General features: G+C 46.3%; 1 protein-coding gene across 3 annotated transcripts in view; it reads right to left on the bottom strand.

Annotated features, from left to right (window-relative positions):
• Positions 1 to 15,521, bottom strand: part of JCAD (junctional cadherin 5 associated) — a 61,757-nt gene extending 46,236 nt beyond the window's left edge. For 2 of the 3 annotated variants that reach the window (XM_071805270.1, XM_065830144.2), the window contains exons 1-2: positions 15,236 to 15,521; positions 436 to 571 (exon numbers count right to left, since the gene is read on the bottom strand). The gene's annotated coding sequence lies outside the window, so the exon portion shown is untranslated. The remainder of the gene's footprint in view (positions 1 to 435; positions 572 to 15,235) is intronic. The other variant, XM_065830143.2, reaches the window with a different exon arrangement.
• Between the last annotated feature and the right edge of the window lie 3,291 nt (positions 15,522 to 18,812).

The following is an 18,812-nucleotide window of genomic DNA, read 5'->3' as shown; positions in this document are numbered from 1 at the left end:
TTGTTTTGTAGTTTTATGCAGAAAAGCTACCTCCAGGACAGTATATGACTGTATAGTCTGAAGTAAGAAATTAAAGATTACATTGGTCCTTACAAAGCACTGAGCTGTGTGACACAGCTTTTGGGTCCCCAGCTTGGCACTTTTGCCTGGATGCCCCTGCAGACTCCAGTGCCTGGAGAGAGACTCAGGGAGCTCTCAGATGTCTGTGAGCTTCCTTGTAAATCCCCAAGGTTTGCTTTGCTTTCTCAAATCCCAGCAATTTGGCCAGGCCCAGCAGCTTAGCATCTACCCTTGGGCTGGATGTCTCCCACCCAAGACCCCACATATGATGCCTGGCTGAATCTTCCCCAAAACCACAGCCCAGGCACCCCTCATCACCTCCCCGTCTCACACCACTGCTGACAACTCGCTCTCCAGGACATGGCATGTGCTTACCATTTTCTGGGCCCAAACAGATGAAAATGTCACATCTGTCACTTCTGGGATGGGAGAGATGAGTGTTCAGGTCCCTGCTCCAGGCTCAGGTTGTGCATCACATCCAATTGCTGTTTAGGATACACACCCTAAAAACCTGTGTTATTAACTCAAGGTTAATATATAGTTAACCTTATTACACATCGAGGACATTACAAATGCCATTAACGTTCACCACTGTTGAGAAGCATGAGAGTAAACAACTCATTAGAGAGTGCTGTGACTGTGGTGAACCTGCTGCAGAACATACAGCACGTTCACTTCTGTGATGGGGCATTGCCAGCTCAAAATCCCTCAGGATGGGTACGGCACCAAATTCAACGTTTTCTTGTCCTGCCCTACAGCTAAACTGACTTCAGTTTGCATCCCTGTGGCTTTATGTGGTAAACTGGTGGGATTATTTGATCTCCACAACCAAGAATAGAAATGAAGTTTCTGATTCTAGTGCATGATATTCTGCAAATATATATTTGAATAGCCAGGTCTGAGTGAAAAAAGAAATCAAATAGAGGGATATGGAAAAATCTCTTTATGCCTATAAAAGGATCATTTTGAAACCACAGGATTTTGTATAGGAACCTTTTTCCTTAAATAGTAGAAACAGTATCTGGGTGCATTCCAGCAGTGTAAAAAATGGGGGTTAGAGGAGAGCCTCTGTGTCCGGCAGCAGTTTCCTCTCCTTCCGTCTCTCCCTCTTCTCCCCCCGCCACATATGTACCTTGTCTTAACCCCAGAAACTGTGCTTATAGGAAGCATGAAAACAGTATAATTCCAATATATATATTTATACACACACATATAATCAAACGCACACATATATCTATGCTGTGCAGTTAAAGAGGAACTGCCTGGGAGGATTTTTTTGCATTCTTCAGGAAACACCTTTCTGTCCCGTTTTCCCACCAGGATAAACAAAATCTGGCAGTGAATTGTGCTGTGTAGCTGAAACCCCAGCGCAGGCTCCTACTGCAGGCTCACACCTGCAGCCTCCCCCTGCCCGCCACCAGCTGGGAACCAGGGGAATCCAGCCCAAAGCGCCTCGGCAGGGCCCAGGCGAGGGCAGGGGGCCAAATCCTGCCACGCAAAACCCTGCTGACATCATGAGGATTAGATGGGCTGCTAATCAGGACAGCAGGATTTGTGTCAATCTTTTGCTTAGGATGTGATGCCAAGTGCCCCAGCAAAGGGTGGCTGGGCCTGCCAAGGGACTGGGTCTGCCCAGGGGCAAGCAGCCATGGGGGTGGCACTTAGTTTTGGGGTCGCCTGTGTATGCTGCTGTGGGGAGGAGCAGGAATGTGGGACCGGCTCTCCTGGGGCACAGGACCTCGGTGCTCCTTGGGACAAAGGTCTTGCTGCTGCCCTTTCCAACTTGGGGCTCCCAGGCCAGCAGAGGACAGGAGAGGAGAGAAGATTTGTGTGACTTTGGGGTTCAGTGTCCTCTTTGCAGTGGGTTGGTCTGAGGGTGGGATGGGGAAAGAATTCAAAAGATTTCCATCTTCACACTGGAAATGGGCTCAGTTGAGGCTGAAAATTTTCTGAGGGCTGTTTATAAACCAGAGTGATGGTTTTAGTGCTTTATAAGAGGAGTCTCCTGTGTTCACATTAGCATGATGAAAATCTCATGCAGAAGCGTCCCTGGGGACCCAGGCTGACTCTAGTCCATCCCTCCGCCCCATGCTTAGGTCAGTCCTTACGGATGTCTGGATAACCTGTTCTTAAAAACCACTAATAACAGAACCTCGACAGCCTCCTGAGACAAAGTATTTCAGTGTTTTACTGCTCTTACTATAAGGAACATTTCTTAAATCTTTCTTAACTCCCCTCCGGTCAGACCCAGTACCTACCCTCATTGAAATGTTAGCACATGGCTGCTATCTACAGCAGGGACAGAGAGCAGCCAATTTACTTTCTTTTCGCTCAGCCCCTTATGTGCCTGAAAGCCATTATTTCTCCTTTCAGACATCTTTTCTTTACTGAAACCCACTTTCTCCAGCTTGCACATACCTGTATACACCTTTCTTGAGGAACAGCGTTCTCATCCATAAAAAAATCTCTAGGTGAAGTCTCATGCTAACAGGGGGAGCTGAACAGCGGGAAGGCAAATGTCTTGCATCCTGTATTTCTGTTTGTGTACTTGACAATGGATTCTGGGTGTGTTTTTTTTTTCACCAGTATGACATTGTTGGCTTGCACTCAGCCTGTGACCCATCACAACAGACAAGTCCCCGGAGCTGACCAGCATCCGGGCAGTGAGCCCCAGCCTGGCTCGGGGATGCTGGGGAGGGGTCTCCGTTCATCCCTGCCAAACTGCATCTTGGGGCTTTTCAATCCCTGTCTCCAGTTTGTCATTCCTGCAACCTACAGCCAGCGCAACACCTGCTGTAGCTGCAAGAGGCACATTGCTCGATTTTTCTATTGCTCAAGCTGTCAATGAAAATGTTGGCTAGTTCTGGGATGAAGGGAGACCCAACTCTGGAGTGACTGTGTTTCTACTTCTTGGACCCTTGCAGCTTTTGCTAGGTCCTACTCTCTACAGAGGGCACATGCACCAATTTCTCATTGTTAGTGAAATTAGAAAAAGACAAGAAGTACCTCTAAAGCAATTGTTCAAACTCCTTTTCAAAGGGCAACACATCATACTGCTGGAGAAAGCACGCTCCATGTACTGCTCTAGCAAGCACCTCTTGAACATTTTTTTAATGTGAACTGGCAGCAGACCAGAGTAAATGGCATGTTCTTTTTCCAGTGCTTTGGCCCAAAGTGTGTATTTCAGAGGCTTAAAAAAACAGTCAGTCAATTAAATGTGATAAATGAGGCCATTTGTCACCAGCATTTTATCTTTTCTTTTAAAGTATAAAACAAGATAATGAGCAGGGCTTGAAGAAATCCTTTGTGGTTTTGGGAGCCAAGGGCACATGATATACAGAACGGATTTTCTGCCTCTCCCATCATGAGAATGTGATCTGACAATACTCATCCTCATGACACAGAAATCAGAGACAATGTTAAGAGAGGAGGGGGGAAAATCACTAATGGATGAAAAAACAGTGACATGTTGCAATGAAGATAAGAAATGCACTTAGTTAAGGGCAGATCTACCCCCACTGCAAGCTTCCCATTGCAGGTGCTGGTCAGTAAGAACTGACAGAACACAGAGACAACTACGTAGAAACTTTGGCTTACAAAACAGCTTCGGGTAGCATAGTTACCAACATTTCACCTACTCAGAGGGAAGCCAGCAAGGTATGCACCTTGGGGCAGACTGTGGTTGATGGAAAAGATGGATCAGCCCTTCCCCTGGCATGAGAGATGGGACACAACTGATGGGACATGTGAGCTGCGGGGTCCTGCACAGTGTGGGAGTCCCAGGGCTTTGGGGCTCCAGGTGGTGGGAGGTTATTCCTCCTGTGATTCCATGGGTCCATACAGCCCACTAGGACACCCCATTCACTGGCAAATACATCAGCAATGCAGTAGAGATCTGTGGCCCATAAGAGTGGTGGCACTTAGGTGGTGTCCGTATCAGTGCGGGTTAGTATCCATGGCTGGAGGCTAGAGCTGGATCTGGACCCAGAGCTGGAGTGCTTCCAGCTCTCCTAAAAAATATCACCTTTCTTTCTGCCAGGTTCCCTGAATGTGTTTCATCCTGTGTGCTGTCCTTTTCTATCCTGTGTATCTAGGAATGAGGAGACATTTACTCCACTGTGTGGAGCCTCTCCGCACCCTTGGGATGTGAATTTGTTAACTGTACTGGCTGTATTTCAAGTTGGTATATGCCCCACCTAGTCAATGTTACTTCTGCACCCCTTTCCTGTCTCCTCTCTGCATCTACCTGCTTGTGCTACCACGGGAAGAAATTACTCTTTTTTTTTTTTTTTTTTAACTTGTTTTCTCAATCAATAATCAGTTTATACTGAATACATTGAGGCATGAGTGCCAGTAAGTATGGTTGTGCAAACACGAACAGATATTTAAGGAGATGAGAACCACTGACAGTTTGTCTCTACAACTTATGTTTTATTTACATCCGTATTGTACTGCAGCCTTTGATTTAGTCCTGGGATGAAAACCCTGCCTTCTTGCAAACATGGACAGCCGCACACATGCCTCTGACATTGAATAAATAATACACACAGTGCATGGTAACATATTTTAAGAAAACCACCCAGATGCATGAGCAACAGGAGGTACCAAAGTAACTCAAAAGACGAAGAATTAAAATCTTATTAAATGAGTTGGGTGAACGGAGGTCCCAGTCAGGTACCAAAGGAGTAAATGCCAAACAACATCAGGTTAGCCTCAAGTCAATGAGTTTCCAGCTGATAATGAACCATGTGCATGGCATTTGCTGGGGCTCTGTGGGGAGGGCTGCTCCCCTCAGCCCCCCAGTGACCCAGTGGCAGCAGCACAAAGTCTGCTGTACCAGCACCCAGGTTTCCAACACCTATGGTGGCCACCATATGAGTGAGGTCTGTGCCCAAGGGGATTTTTCAGATGAGGTTTCAAACAGCAGGACCACATTCTGTGCTGTGTAGAAGTGCTGATGAGAGTGTTGTGTCTGTCCCTGCCTTCCCTGGAAGCAGGCTCAGCTCCAGCCCACGGATTGCCCAGCTCTGCCTTGCTGAGGGGATGGGATAATCCTGCTGAAGCCCTTGGTGGGCTGCCCAGTTCCTCTCCTTCCAACTCGCTTGCTTCCAAAACAAATTCCTGTTGCAAAGGCTCAGGCCCTTTCCACTCCGCATTCCTGCCTGTAACTGGATCCTTTTTGAAAACGAGCTGAACTGGTACAACTCAGTGAACTTGAAAGGAAAAAGAACCTAAATAATTGTTGGAAATGACTGGAAAGAAATATCTTGTAAAGCAACATCCTAAGCTAAACAGAGAACTGAATGTTTTAGAAGCAGTTAGCTGTGAAATGGTGTGTTTTTAAGAACAGAACTTACCATGGGCAGGCAATAGAAGTATGAGAGTCGATGCTGATGCCTTTCTGATCCTCACATGCAAAGCTGGTGGGACTGCAGCCTGCACCACGAGGACATTGTGAAAAGGTGCTGTTACCATCCCTTTCACCAGCCGTGTGGGAGACCCAACACTGCAGTCTCTAGTTATGGCCCAAGAAGTGAATGAACTCCAAAAAGTTCAAATTTACAGCTTCAGGAAGACAGTTTCTTTGCACTCTACTTTCTATGGTTTTCTTTCTCCCGTTACCTCTACAGAAAGCTGAGTGTCTTGAAAACTGCATTAGCCTTCTTTAGGGAGGCTTGTTTTCAGATCCCTTCTCAACCTGATTTGGAGCAGGGACATCAAAGGCAAGACAAATCTGGTCCCCTGTTGACTTGGATCCATTTGGAGCTGTTCTGGGCAGTTGGAGCTTGCCATGGTGTTCACAGTCTTTCGAAATATTTACTTATCTGACTGACTAAAGACTTATTAAATAAGTTATGGTGTCTGCACTTTTATGTAAACAATTTACAGTGCCACAATTGATGCTGGGCACTGTTTGGAGAGAGGCAAGACTGATTGTATATACTGGGCTTCAGTTTAGAGAATTCAGCCCCAGGACTGGGCAGTATTGTGCCTAATAAATAACAACAGTTAGTCATGTGGACTCACGCTGTTTCAGTGCTCATAAGGCCACAGCAACATAGCCAAATTAAACCAATGCTTCTTTGAGGAGACCTTGGCCGTGCAAACATCAGGGTGCCTGGTACAATGGTCACAGTTGCTTGGCTCTGCTCTTGCCCCATGTCTATGCTGTCCACAGACCTCCAGCACTTACTGAGCAGAAGGAAATGGCTGCTTTGTGGGTAGGACAGCCAGAGTAGATGTGGGGCATAGCACTTGAAAACCCTTCTCCAAATCTAGGAGGATGGAGGTTGAAAAGTGAGTATCACTGTGTCCAGCAAGCAGTTCCAGCCTCTGCAAGAGTACAGTGAAATGAGTGAGTTTGCTTATTCTGGCACAGCTTCAGGTCATGGCACATGGGTGGGTTGCCTCAGTCTTGCATTTTTCAGTGTCTCCTATCAGGTCTCCAGGGACTTCCAGGAGGAGATGGGCTTTCTGTTGCAGTGCCTTGGGTCACATCACCCAAGTGATGATCACCAGATACTGTCCATTACAGGTGTGCAGGATCATGAGAAAAACCTATTCGTTGGTGGAAGAAGTGTTCCCACCTCCAGTGGAGTGACACAGGAGTGTGATTGCTGTGGCTCATGGGTGCAAGCAGCTCAGCTGGTGAACCATAGGTACTGCAGAAAAGCACAAGCCCCCCATCAGACACCAGAGCAGAAAAGACAGGGCATGGGCTAATGTCAAGCTGAGAAGAAAAGTCAGAGGTTTTGATTCAGTTCAAACTGAAAACAAGTTGTTTCAACTCTAAACCATCTGAAATTAAGTGACCTGGACATGTCTGAAATGACGTTTTCAGGACTGTGCACCTCCTTCAGATTTTCTGCAGTTTGAATTTCTATCCTGATTGTGTACAAAGACAAGGGTATGACTCTCAGAAGTTCCCATTAAATGGAAATGCTGGGCCCCGTGCAGCCATGTGCAATGGAGGAGCTGTGCAAGAGCTACTGCTGAAAGGCAAAAGCTTGGAAGGAGAGGAAGAAAGAGCCCTTTCTTGCTACCAAGCAGCTCTTCAGATCGACTAGTCCAGACAAGAAATTAAAACAAACAAAAAAATTAAGAACTTTATTCTGCAAATACTCTTTCAGACACATTCACTGTCAAAAGTCTACACCAGATGCTGTGAATAAAGAATGGGAGGAAATTAAAAGGAGGGAATTGACCCTAACACTGACACAAGATGGCTGAGTGGATGCAAGCTGGATAAAGGCTCCACATACCCATGCATGGAAAAATGTGCGTCCTCTGAACAGAGAAAAGTAATGGAGTATTGATTTGAAATTATTAAACTGTGATACTACACCTGTGTTGCTGACCATGGCCTTGTCTGATGGGGAGAAAAGGACAAGGAGGTCTTTCCAGTTCAGACTGGGAAAAGGAAAAAGATGTCTGAGGCAGACTTTCCACATGTTGCATTCACTGTGGGAGGAAAGTAATACAGTGCCCTCCTGATGTTCAAAACTGTTTCTGCAATCATCCTCAGCCACCAGAAAAAGCTAATTAATCCCCCAGCTTCACCAATAGCATTCGCTCTTGAAAGGATATATCTTTTCATTTAGTCTGCTGAAACTTACACTCTGAACAAGAAGGATCAAGAAGCAAAACGCAGCCTGTCCCTTCCTCCCAAGGGAACCCTCTGGACATGCACTGCTCTTAGCAAACAAGAGAAGTTTTCAGGGGGACCTGAGGGACAGGAGGCTGATGGCATCATTCTCGGTCTCCGTGGAAACACACCCCAATGTAATTAATGATAAAGAACCGGGACAAGAATAAAAATGATTCAGAGAAGCTCTGTTACTTCTTCTCTGTTTAGCTCCCGTGACTAAACCCACACAGAGCCTAGAACAGGAAGATGATCCTCAGTTATAGCTAAGGAACAACATAATGAGTTATCTCCTTTGCACGCACTTTAGCTGGTGAGTAATCTATTTTCTACTCAAAACCATGTTGACTACAGAGGTTTTGCCAATATCTGATTCATCAAGATGATGGAAAAATGTGTAATTAGAAATTCAGAAGGACTGTAGCTCTCCACCACTTATAAACTGACAATTTCGGGCAAACTCTTAGAGAGATGACATTAATACAGCCAGTACTTGGGTGAAAGTCCACCTTTAGCTAAAATTAGGGCTGCGTCTGTGGAGCTTTCGGAGCTGCGGGATCTGCAGCCCAGGCAGGAGATGCTGGTCCATAGCATGGTGGTGAGGCAGGAAAGCAGTTCAAATAAATTTTAAAAAAAGCTTGGGGTCTTTTATGAAAGGCAATCTTGTACAACAATTTATAAAGAGCTCGAGGGATGTTATTGTTTAAATAAATATTTAAGGGAGATTCCTCTCAATTTAAACACAGCAAGCTGTAGCATGTGGAAAGCAGCAGCATTTGATTACATATATGCAAGAGGCCAAAGCAAACCGTTACGAACAAAGGCAGCAGAGGAGGAGAGAGCAGTTTCATTTGATTCTGTTTCTCCAAGAGAGGTTATTGACAACACCACTTCTGCCTCGTGCCAAAGAACAGCAGGGGTACAAACCCTGGCAGTGGATGTGCAGTGCAAGGAAGCCGTTCTGCCCATTCTGCAAGCCCCGTTGGTGTTTTGTCTGATGGGATGGTTGGGGATAGAAGTGCAGGATTTAGCTCTGCAGGTGATGCCCTGCCTGGCAACTAGAGACCTGGCATGCGGCAGCAGGACTGTGTGCCCCAGGAGAAGGGGACAAAGGTGGGCACGGCTGATCGTGCCTGAGCCATCATGTTTGCTGGCCAGTCTTTGACAGATACACGACAACCTTGATACAAGAGGGCAGCACATTGCAACAGGGGTTCACTTTAAAACCCTGCTTGATTTGGTTGAGGCTCAGGGATGGCAGCTCAGGTGAGAGCTTGTTGTGCTCTGTAGCTGCAGAGCTGGAGTGACCTTGTGCGGTGAGCTCAGCACAGCCAGAACTCCACGCTGTGCGCTGCCAGAGGTTTGGGACGTGGAGGTGCTTTCTGCCCTGCAGGGGGAAAACGCCAAGGGCATAAACATCCAACCAGCAGCAGCAGAAAAGAAGAGAAAACAAGAGAAATTCGCTGCTGAGGGACATCTAAATAAAAGTTGTAACATGCTAAAAAGCCATAGCAGTTCAAAAACTCTCAGTGAGTTTGAGTTTATTAAGAACCCATGTAGGTCCTAAGTCTCAGATGTAGACTATGGGATTCACAAGGGTGTTATGAATCAACTGATGGAAAAGGACCTAGGGGAACCTATGACACTTGTCTCAGGGTGGCAAACCTGAATTTATGTCTGGGTAGAGGTTTCCCAAAGGTCTTCATCAGTGCAAGAGGCTGAAATGCTCATCTTCCTCACCCTTTGAAAAAAGGTAACATCTTTGCCTTACTAGAAATGAGTTTTTCTTTTTAACTGCATATTCACTCCCCATCTGAATTTAAGTCACAAGCCAACAGAGCACCAAATAAGTCACTTTTCCAAAGTGTCACTGGAATTGGAGGATTCTGTAAAGGTCACACAGCCCAGGTGACAGGTATTTCATGGCTGCATATGAAGGTATGGCAGATCCCCTGTATGAAGTAGGACATGATTTATATGGGAGAACACTGAATTATCAAGATGGTTACTGGGTGCCAGGGTGGTATCTTGGTAGGAGAGAAAACCTGTGCATGCATTCATGAACAAACTTCTTTGATATTTCACCCTATCTCATGTCACTGGGCAGCAGAATAACCTGAAGACAAATTTGTATCTAGGGTCCAACCACAGGAATGTATCAAGCTTCTCTCAGGGCTGGAATCAGCATGGTTCTTTCCAACCATGGTATCTGCGGTCCTCAATGTTACTATACAACCGCCTTCAGAAAACCAAGGCCCTGGCATGGTTCAAGGGTGGAAGACCTGGCCCACACAATCTGTGGAGAGACTGGGATATGCAGAGTAGGTCAGAAAATAGTTTTGGAAAAAAACATGAATTTCCACAATAATATAGCTCCTGATTCATGACTATTTGAAAACAAGTGAAAACTGGGAATTACACAAAGGCCCCATTTTATTCATTGAGGAACCACAGAATTAATTGCATGTACTTTAGTTTCCAGCAAAGGCTAAGTCTCATGGCACAGTGTTGTGATTGTTGAACTAGTCATGTCTCACATACTGCTTTAATTCAGAGCAAAACTGTAGGAAGAGCATGATGTGATATAGCCAGTAGCTAGCTGGTAATAGAGGTGGGATAGGAGCAGGACCTGAGTCTCAAGTAGGTCAGGCAATTCATCAGGCAATGAACGTTTTAGGTTAGCACCCATGAGGTGACCTCACTCTTTTGCTGGGCTGTGTGCGGTGAAAGGAGTTGGCTGGACCAGCCAGGGATGCAGATTAGGAGGTGGCAGCTCTTCCAGAGCTGTACAAGAAAACTTATGCACAGACCTGACTGCTTCATTCATTATGTTGCTTCACACTTGTAATCATCACATAAAAGTTGTAACAGCAACAGCTTCCTGGATTTATTTGTTTTGTGACAACTTCCACAAGGACATCCCCAATAAGCATCTGCGGTCCTTTGACTGTCAGTCTCCACTCCACCCATCTGCTCTCATCCAGCATCAAAGTTTAGGGCACAGTTTGCCACAACATCCACACAAGCACTTTCTTGTTTTCTTCCATGACACTTGGGGCAGCTGCCCATAAGCATCCACCACCACTCTTTTTCCTTTTCTGTTTCAGTTCTCCTGCAAATCTCTGCTTAAAAGTTCTTCTTGTGACATTCCTGACAAAGGCAAGGCTGTTGGTTTACAGCAAGCACTGCCTGCCACACTGGCCAACCCCATCGCACGGCTTCTTAGCACTCCTTTATCTCTTAGTAGCTGTCTGTAGTAGCTCTGGTCTTCTCACATAGTCAGCTCCTGTGGAACAATAGCTTTTCTTTTGGTCTTTATTTCTACATTGTCTCACACAGCTGAGGCCTGGTGTGTGCATAGACTTCCCGGGAGCTGTTGAAGATGATAAAACTTCACTGCCCAGCTTTGTGGAAGGAAAGTCACACGGGATGCTCCATGGCCTGCAGCCATAAAAGAAGTGAAGGAAACCACCTCTCCCAGCCTCTCCAGCAGTAGTGGAAACAAGCAGGCTGCAGCTCCCTACCTTTCAGTGTGGAAATCATGTCAAGTGGCAAAATGGAAACCCTGACATTTCACCATCTGTCTGCAAATGCATACAAAAATAGGCTATAAGAATACTGTTAAGACTGAAAAACCCATGATGCCAAAATTAGGACTTCCTTGTGCTATGTGTTATGATACACTTGTTAATTAGATGATTACACAGTACTTTGCCAGAGGTCTTAGCTTTCTCCCATGGTACAGGATGTTGTTACTGGAGAAGGTGTTATATAGAATTTTTTTTTCCGTAGTGTTCAATGCAATCCTAACTTGCGTTTGCTACCCTAGTCATCCTCTGAATAAAAATTGCTGATTTTCCCAACACTGGGAAATTTCAGTGACACACCTCCTTGTAGTCTCTTGGTACTTCACAGAGTTCCCTGAGCTCTGGTACCTCTGTCAGGGGTGTGGTGCTGCTTTAGCAACTTGAACAAGAAGGAAACGGTGAGAAGAGTCCGGTGTGCGAGTAACTAGCTTGATCACATCAAGCATCAGTTTGTCAGGGGTCTGGTGTGGTCACCTGCCCTGGCTGTCCCCACTGTGGCATTCCCTGCAACCATGCCTGCATCTACCCTTGCAGGCTTCACAGGTCCCATAGCCAGTGCATCAAGGTGGTGAGCTGAGACCTAGGAGTGCCCAACAGACATAGCTGGGGCTGTGCAAGTGTTCAGGATCAGGTGGCACCAGACATGCTCGAGGCAGAGTGCCCATGTACTCCCACCTCAGGAGCAGGTGTGCAGTGCTGGGCTGTCATGGTATCTGCAGACAGGGGGGCAAACACCACAGCTACTGACTGGTTACTGGGGAGAGCCTCAGTGCAACCCAACACAAAAGACCCTGCAGGGAGAGCAGGACTGAAGCCAGTTCTGCAAAGGCAGCACTTTTCTTCCTAAGAAGGGACAATCGATGGGGCAGGTCAGGTTTCACATCAGGCTCTGGCATGGCCAAACTCTCCCTATGGCTCACATCTTGACGTACTCCTCCCTGCTGCAATCCCAAGCCCTCCGAGCCCCTGGTTCCTCACTTGCACCATGTACTCCCCATCCCAGTTCCCATACCATCCTTCAGTTTTAGCATCCCTTTAGTACCTGACCTTCCATTAGCCCAGCATCCCCAGGGTCTCTGGGTGCCCCCTGGCTCTGCAGGAAGGGTTTTGAAAGAAGAGTGCTGTTCCCTGCATGCCTTTCTGTTGCCCAGCCCCTCTGCCTTGAGCAGCACTGCAGGGAGAGCCCAGCTCCATCCTACCCCTGGGCTGGGGATGGCTCTGTGGCTGCAGAGAGGGGACATGAGTAGCCACAGTTCCTGCAGGGCTGCAGAGGGGGGACATGAGTAGCCGCAGTCCCTGTAGGGCTGCACTGGGGGGACATGAGTAGCCGCAGTCCCTGTAGGGCTGCACTGGGGGGACATGAGTAGCCGCAGTCCCTGTAGGGCTGCACTGGGGGGACATGAGTAGCCGCAGTCCCTGTAGGGCTGCAAAGAGGCAGCAGGAGCAGCAGGAACTCAGTAGCACCAGCTGGGTGCACAGGAGCACGGGGGTTGGCACTGGGAGCTGATGGGATGCTGGGCTGAGTTGCTCATGTGGGAAGGAATCTCAGCTGATTTCGACTACACTGCCCTAGCAGGTTTCTAGTAAGTTGCTATTTTTTCCCTTCAAAGGCTAACACTAAGCCAAATTGGAGGAGATTTACAGAGTAAGAAAAAAAAAACCCACAGTCCTAACACAAAGCTGCCAAATTTCAGATCTCTACTCCAAAATGCAGAGGGATAAGACGTATCCAAGACAAGGATCACCAGGTTCCCTCCTCCTGTTTCTTCCTTTCTTTATTTTCCAGTTGGACTACAACGCCTTTTTCCCTGTGCTCCTTCTTGGAAATGGCTGGACAATTTTGGCTGAAATTTTCCAGAAAAGAACTTAGCCTAAGGCAGACAATCAAGTTGGAAGAACTCAGTCTAAACGGTTCAAGTCTGACAAATTTAAAGCAACTGAGAATACAGTATTATAGCGGGACACATATGAGTAACCTTAATTATAGGAGCTGCATGCAATCCGACCTTTGACGCATTCAAAATTATAATAGCTGATGGTGCTGTTCCATTCATGTGCATCTTATCACGATTCACATATTTCACCAGTAAGAAAGCTTTAACTCAGTCATCCCACTGAGCCTTCCCACACCCCTTCCTACTCAAACAGCTCTTCCCATCTAACAACTGGTCGTACAAAAAACCACAGTTCCCTTGCCTCCAGTATTTGCACTTGAGCTTCAGCTTCTTGGATAGAGGCAACTGATGCTAAAATGGGATTGCTTTCTGAACTAATGTAATCAAAATTAATAAAAGAAATAAAACAACACACTCCTCTGGCAGGTTCCCATGCATATTTTCCATAAAAGTTCATTTTTCCACAAGAACAAATTGTGAGTATGTGGGGGATTTGCACTGAATCTTGATACAGAGCTTAGAATTCTTGGCACTGCTTGGGACATTAAAATGACATCAGCTCCGCTTTCTATATTGAAATTTTATAGTTGCTGCCTGACCGCATTTCTTTGTTCTGCACATATTCTCTCTCCTCAGAGCTGCCTCTCTGCCACGGCATGCTGTACATGAGTATCATGAAAAGCTGTATGTTTGTATTCCTTGTAGTCCTGCTTGCCCCTCCCTGCGCTGGACACCCAGTGGATAAAGCTGCATTTCTTCCTCCGGGACAAAGCAGTGTTGTTGGCTCAGGGGACGAGGGCACCTTTGTAGCCAAGAGGGTTCCCCACAGCACAGCAGCTCTGTGCTGCGAGGGACCTGGCATGCCAAGCAGCATCCTCCTCTTTTCTCCGGAGGAGCAGAGGAGTGGAGTGTGTGCTGCTGGGTTGACATGGCTGCGGGACAGCGGGGATCAGGGGAGGGCAGTTGTTGTAGGGAGGACCCTGTCTTGCTTAGGGAAGGGAAGAGGGAGTGGAGAGGAAGAGAAAAGGGAGCATCTCTGGGTGGGAGATGAGGCTTTCTCCAGCATGGGCAAGGTGCCACCTGGGTCAGTTTGTTCAGTTCTGCCTTTATGAGAGCACAAGTACCCTCCCAATGCACACATACTACCCCATGCCAAGGGGCAGGGAGGGGAAGGGAGTGGCAGCATTTTTTCAAATTAAGCAAAAATCCAAGTAACGGTGTTTCTGAATTAATAAGCTGTATTTCTGTACTATGCAGCAGCGTGACCTGCTGTGTTTGAACACTATGCTGCAGGAGGACTGTTTTGGTACTCGGGAACCCCCGTGAATCACAGCACAGGGCAAAGGGAGAGTGTTGGGACTGGGAGAGTTAACAGACTCCAGCACTGGGAGTACGGTTCCAGAGGCATTAACGCAGACATCACGCTTGTTTCCTGGATTTCAAATAAAATAAGGATTCAAGGAAAAAATGATGCTTTCCTACATCCCCTGTGACTTGGAAAGCAATAAGAGCAAATAAAGGCAGATAATTATCTGGCACGCCACATCCAAACATTTCTGAGAGCATCCTCCTGCCGTTACTGTCAGAGTCACGCTGGAACAGCATTAGCATATACTCTGTAAACAGAGTCAGTGGCATCCTCCAGCACAGCCTCAGCCTCCCGTGTGGGGATTACAGCAGCTGGGCAAACCCAGGAGGGACTATACCTGGCAGACAACAGAATGCCAGTTTTCCTTTAGTCTGGCTTGATCACAAGAGTGAGTTATTTCCTACATTGCCTGCATGCTCAGCCTCTCCAAAGCGTGACAGAGAGTGGCTGCTGCTTGCTTCTCTGTGCAAGGTTATAATTTCATCGTTTCACTGCCTTCTGGAAACAGTCACAAGACCATCATAACAGTCAAAAGATTGTGAAGCCATTTGCCAAACATTTCTTGCTCTATAAGCAACAGCATTTTTACAATCACATTTGCAACAACATTTTTGCAATCACATTTATATGCTCCTTTACAAGCACATGCAACAACACATAGAATGCAGAAAATCCTTACCTTGCATGCCCAGAGGAGAGAACGTGGTTTACTCTCATGGATCAGAAGTTGGATGAAAAACAAAGCCAAGAAAGACCCTTGAAGAGGCTCATCTGCTGAGAGTTGTCTAAATCCCAAGCCTGCTCCTGCTCACAGCTCTAAGTTTGTGCTCTGAATAGAGGCTGTGTTATTTTAACCACAGGATTTCTAGTCATGGGGGAGGAGAGATGGATTAGGTACGTTTGCATTCTAATGCTTCACATTTACCTCAACTGAAACCAAGTACTTTAAGTCTGATGTAAATAAGTACTGCTAAGATATAAATTTCAAGAGCCCAGTAACCAATTATGCTTAAACTAACATGCTAAATAACTGTGGAAAATTCCAGAGGAATAAGATAACATACTTTTGTGTTCTTTCCTAAATAAAAGGCATGTGTGGAATTTCATGCTAGATACCATGACAAGTGAGGGGCAGCAGAACTGCGCAAATTAACCTATGTAAGGTGTCATACCTCATAAAACAATATTCTCAACACCTGTTAGCATGGATTTCAGCAGGCACCCCAGCAATTTGGGTTTTCATGGCTTGTAAAAAGTATAGATATGAGAGATTTGAATCTAATATTTCAAAAGAGCAAATAAAACTCTTTAAGGTAATAAGGGAAGATTTTAAAAGGCTATGAGGTCTATAGTTCTGCAGGAGCACACACATTAGCCCGGCGAACAAGTGCCTTCTCCAACAGGGATGTAAGCTTGATATCCTCCTTGCAGCTCATGGATTGCTACGGAGATTGTTAAATGCCGGCAAAATATTGTGCCCAGGACACTGGTTTGGGGTTTTTATTATTTAATCCAGCTCAAGCTCTGCCTTCATTTCCTGGTTTATGACACTTTGGTGCTGCAGCTGCTGCAGTTGCAAAGCATGGCTGCAGTCCAGGCTTGCAGGGCCACCTCTCAGCTGATGGAAAAGAGATCTATTAACTTTCTGAGAGGTATGATTTGTAAATAAAAGGTCTTCTTAATCTTTGGGCTGAACTGAGGAAAACAATTTGGATACAAAACACTAGAGGAAAGGGGACAAATTCCAATTTGTCTTTGACAGCAGAGGCTTCAGGAACACAAGTTTAATTCCATTTTTAATAAAACCTGGCTCTATAAATAACATTATCTTGCACTTACATAACACTCTTCATCCCAAAGCATTCCCCAGTGCTTTGCAGACGTAATCATCCTGTCTGAAAACCACGGGCAGACCTCCCACCCCGGCGTGGAGAATAGTGCCATCCCGCAGCGCTGCCTGTGCTGGGCAGGAGACAGGCAGTGGAGCATCCCGCGGTAGCTCAGACAGAGCATCCTACAGCAGCTGGGCTGGAGCATCCCACAGCAACTCGGATGGAGCATCCTGTGGCAGCTTGGTCAGCTCCTGTCCATCAGCAGGAGCTGGCAGCTGGCTGGGCCGTCACAGACAGTGCCCTGTTCTTGGGGTGCCGGCCAGGAGCATGGGGTGTCAGCTTGTTGGACCACCTGGGCACCACTGGGTGCAGGAGAGCACATGCTGACTGACAGGTCTGGTATTTTTAATGACCAGCAGCGGATATTTTTAATGACCAGCTAAGCCCGCAGGTTCCCAAAAGGGACAGGGTTATCTCTGGAGAAGTCAGCCTGCTTCCCAGAGCTCAGGCTGAGCTCTTGGAGCTCCCCCGGATGCTTGGCTCTAGCCTGGCTCACCATTGCAGGGTAGGCAACTGGGATTCCAAGCATCTGTGTCACAGGCAGGGATGTACACCTGAGCTAAAAACAAAATGTCCCCAAACGTCCCATCAACATGGCTCTGGCCCATTAGCCAATATCTTCTTCCACCAGTTGAGCAGCTTACTCTACCCCAGCTGACTTTTTTTGGCATTGCTGTAATTGTCTTAACATCAACCCTGCTGATGTTTCCCAGATGCAGGTCCCACCTCACCCTTGCATGGAACCCCACAAGGAAAGCAGGCATGAGAAATGCTCCTGGGATGGGGGCAGGTGTTGCTACAGCCCTCTCAGGGGGAGCTCCCGCTGGAAGAACCCAGGTCTCCCAGTTTACAGCGATACTGGCATGACAGGCACCAGATCTGTGCACCAACATTGCAAGCTGCTGGAGAGGACTTTAGGAAGAAAACAGCTCCATGTCCTTTTCTTGTGCTCTCTACTCCACCTGGATGTTTGCATGCACAAAGAAGGTTTCATTTTTGCTTAGCTGGCTCAATAGGAAACAGCAGGAGGAAGAGAGGCCAGCAGAAGTTGCTCTGCAGGTTGACCTGAAAAGAATCCATTTTTCCAGAGAAACTAAAAAAAGGTGGGGGTGAAGAAAGCAAAAATAATTTTGAATTAAGCGAAAGCATTTGATCCTAATGCATGGTTTTGTTTTTCTGGTGTATCTTTCACATCAGATTGTATTTAAAAAGAAATAGCATTTTAAAAAACAAAAATAAAGGAAATGAAGAGTTTAATTTCTAAAATGTCAAGGCAAGACATTTCAGCATTCCACTTTGCTGCTGTTTCTTTGGGATGCAGAAATAAGTAGTAACAGAGGGATGGGTTTAGTGTTTGCTTGGTTTTTTTCCTCCTAAACAAGTCAACAAGTTGGACTCAAATTCACAAACTGGTTCACTCAAGTTAGTATTTTTTATCAAACAAGCAAACAAGCAAAACCACCAACAGCAAAAAACACAGTCTGTCTGAAACCTTTGCCAGATTCAGGCTCTGACACAGCAGCCAGCATCTGGAAGTCGAACAGCTGCCTATTGATGAAGTTTGCTAGTTTTCTTCTGTGCCTTGAAGCCACTCAGACCTGCTCCCTGCCCAGTGTGTCCTCTTGCTGCGGTGCAGACCACAAACCTGCCCACTGCCTCCAAAACAAAGTCAGCTCCACACAGTTTCTGGAGCTCTTTTCCTCTTCATTCAACCCTAATATTAGAGATCTGAGCAGGAATAGCTCTTTCTCAAGTGTAAACAGCAACAAATTATTCACGGTCTGTGAGAGAAATGTTCCCTTTCAACATCCTCTGTGCGATGCTGGATATTTCTGCACCGTAATCACACTGGGCTGAGGTCTGTGAGCTGCGGTGCTCACCTGCCTTCCATTAAAGCCTGCAAAATAAAATGCAGCCCATGCTAGAACTATTTAGGGATTTAATTTTGCATTTCAGTCAGTGCTTAGATGAATCGGGCAGCAAATGAAAGGAAATTTGAAGCACAATGAACAGTACAATGAAGTACAATGAAGTACAATTTTGCAGCAGCAAGAACTCCCACACTGGCCTCCCCTTCTGAGATAATGGGATGAAGAATTCGTAATAGACATTGTTGATGAGAAATTACATGTTAAAGGAACCTGAACAGTTGCCCACCTATTTTGCATGCTTTCTCCTTTTTTATAAAATGAACCGAGAATTAGAGATAAAGAGTTTCTATTTCTTTTGAATTAGGGTACCACTTCTAGAAGTGATATTGCCAATCCACACAAAGATCTTCCACACAAAACCACATGGCTGATCTAGAAAACACAAGCTTTGAGGAAAAAAGCCCATTGGGAATGGTGGCAGACCACATTTTCA

Source organism: Patagioenas fasciata, chromosome 2 (genome assembly GCF_037038585.1).
Source record: "Patagioenas fasciata isolate bPatFas1 chromosome 2, bPatFas1.hap1, whole genome shotgun sequence".
In the NCBI taxonomy this organism is placed as follows: Eukaryota; Metazoa; Chordata; class Aves; order Columbiformes; family Columbidae; genus Patagioenas; species Patagioenas fasciata.
Note: the sequence above shows the minus strand (reverse complement) of the source record. Positions and strands in the feature narration are given on the sequence as shown.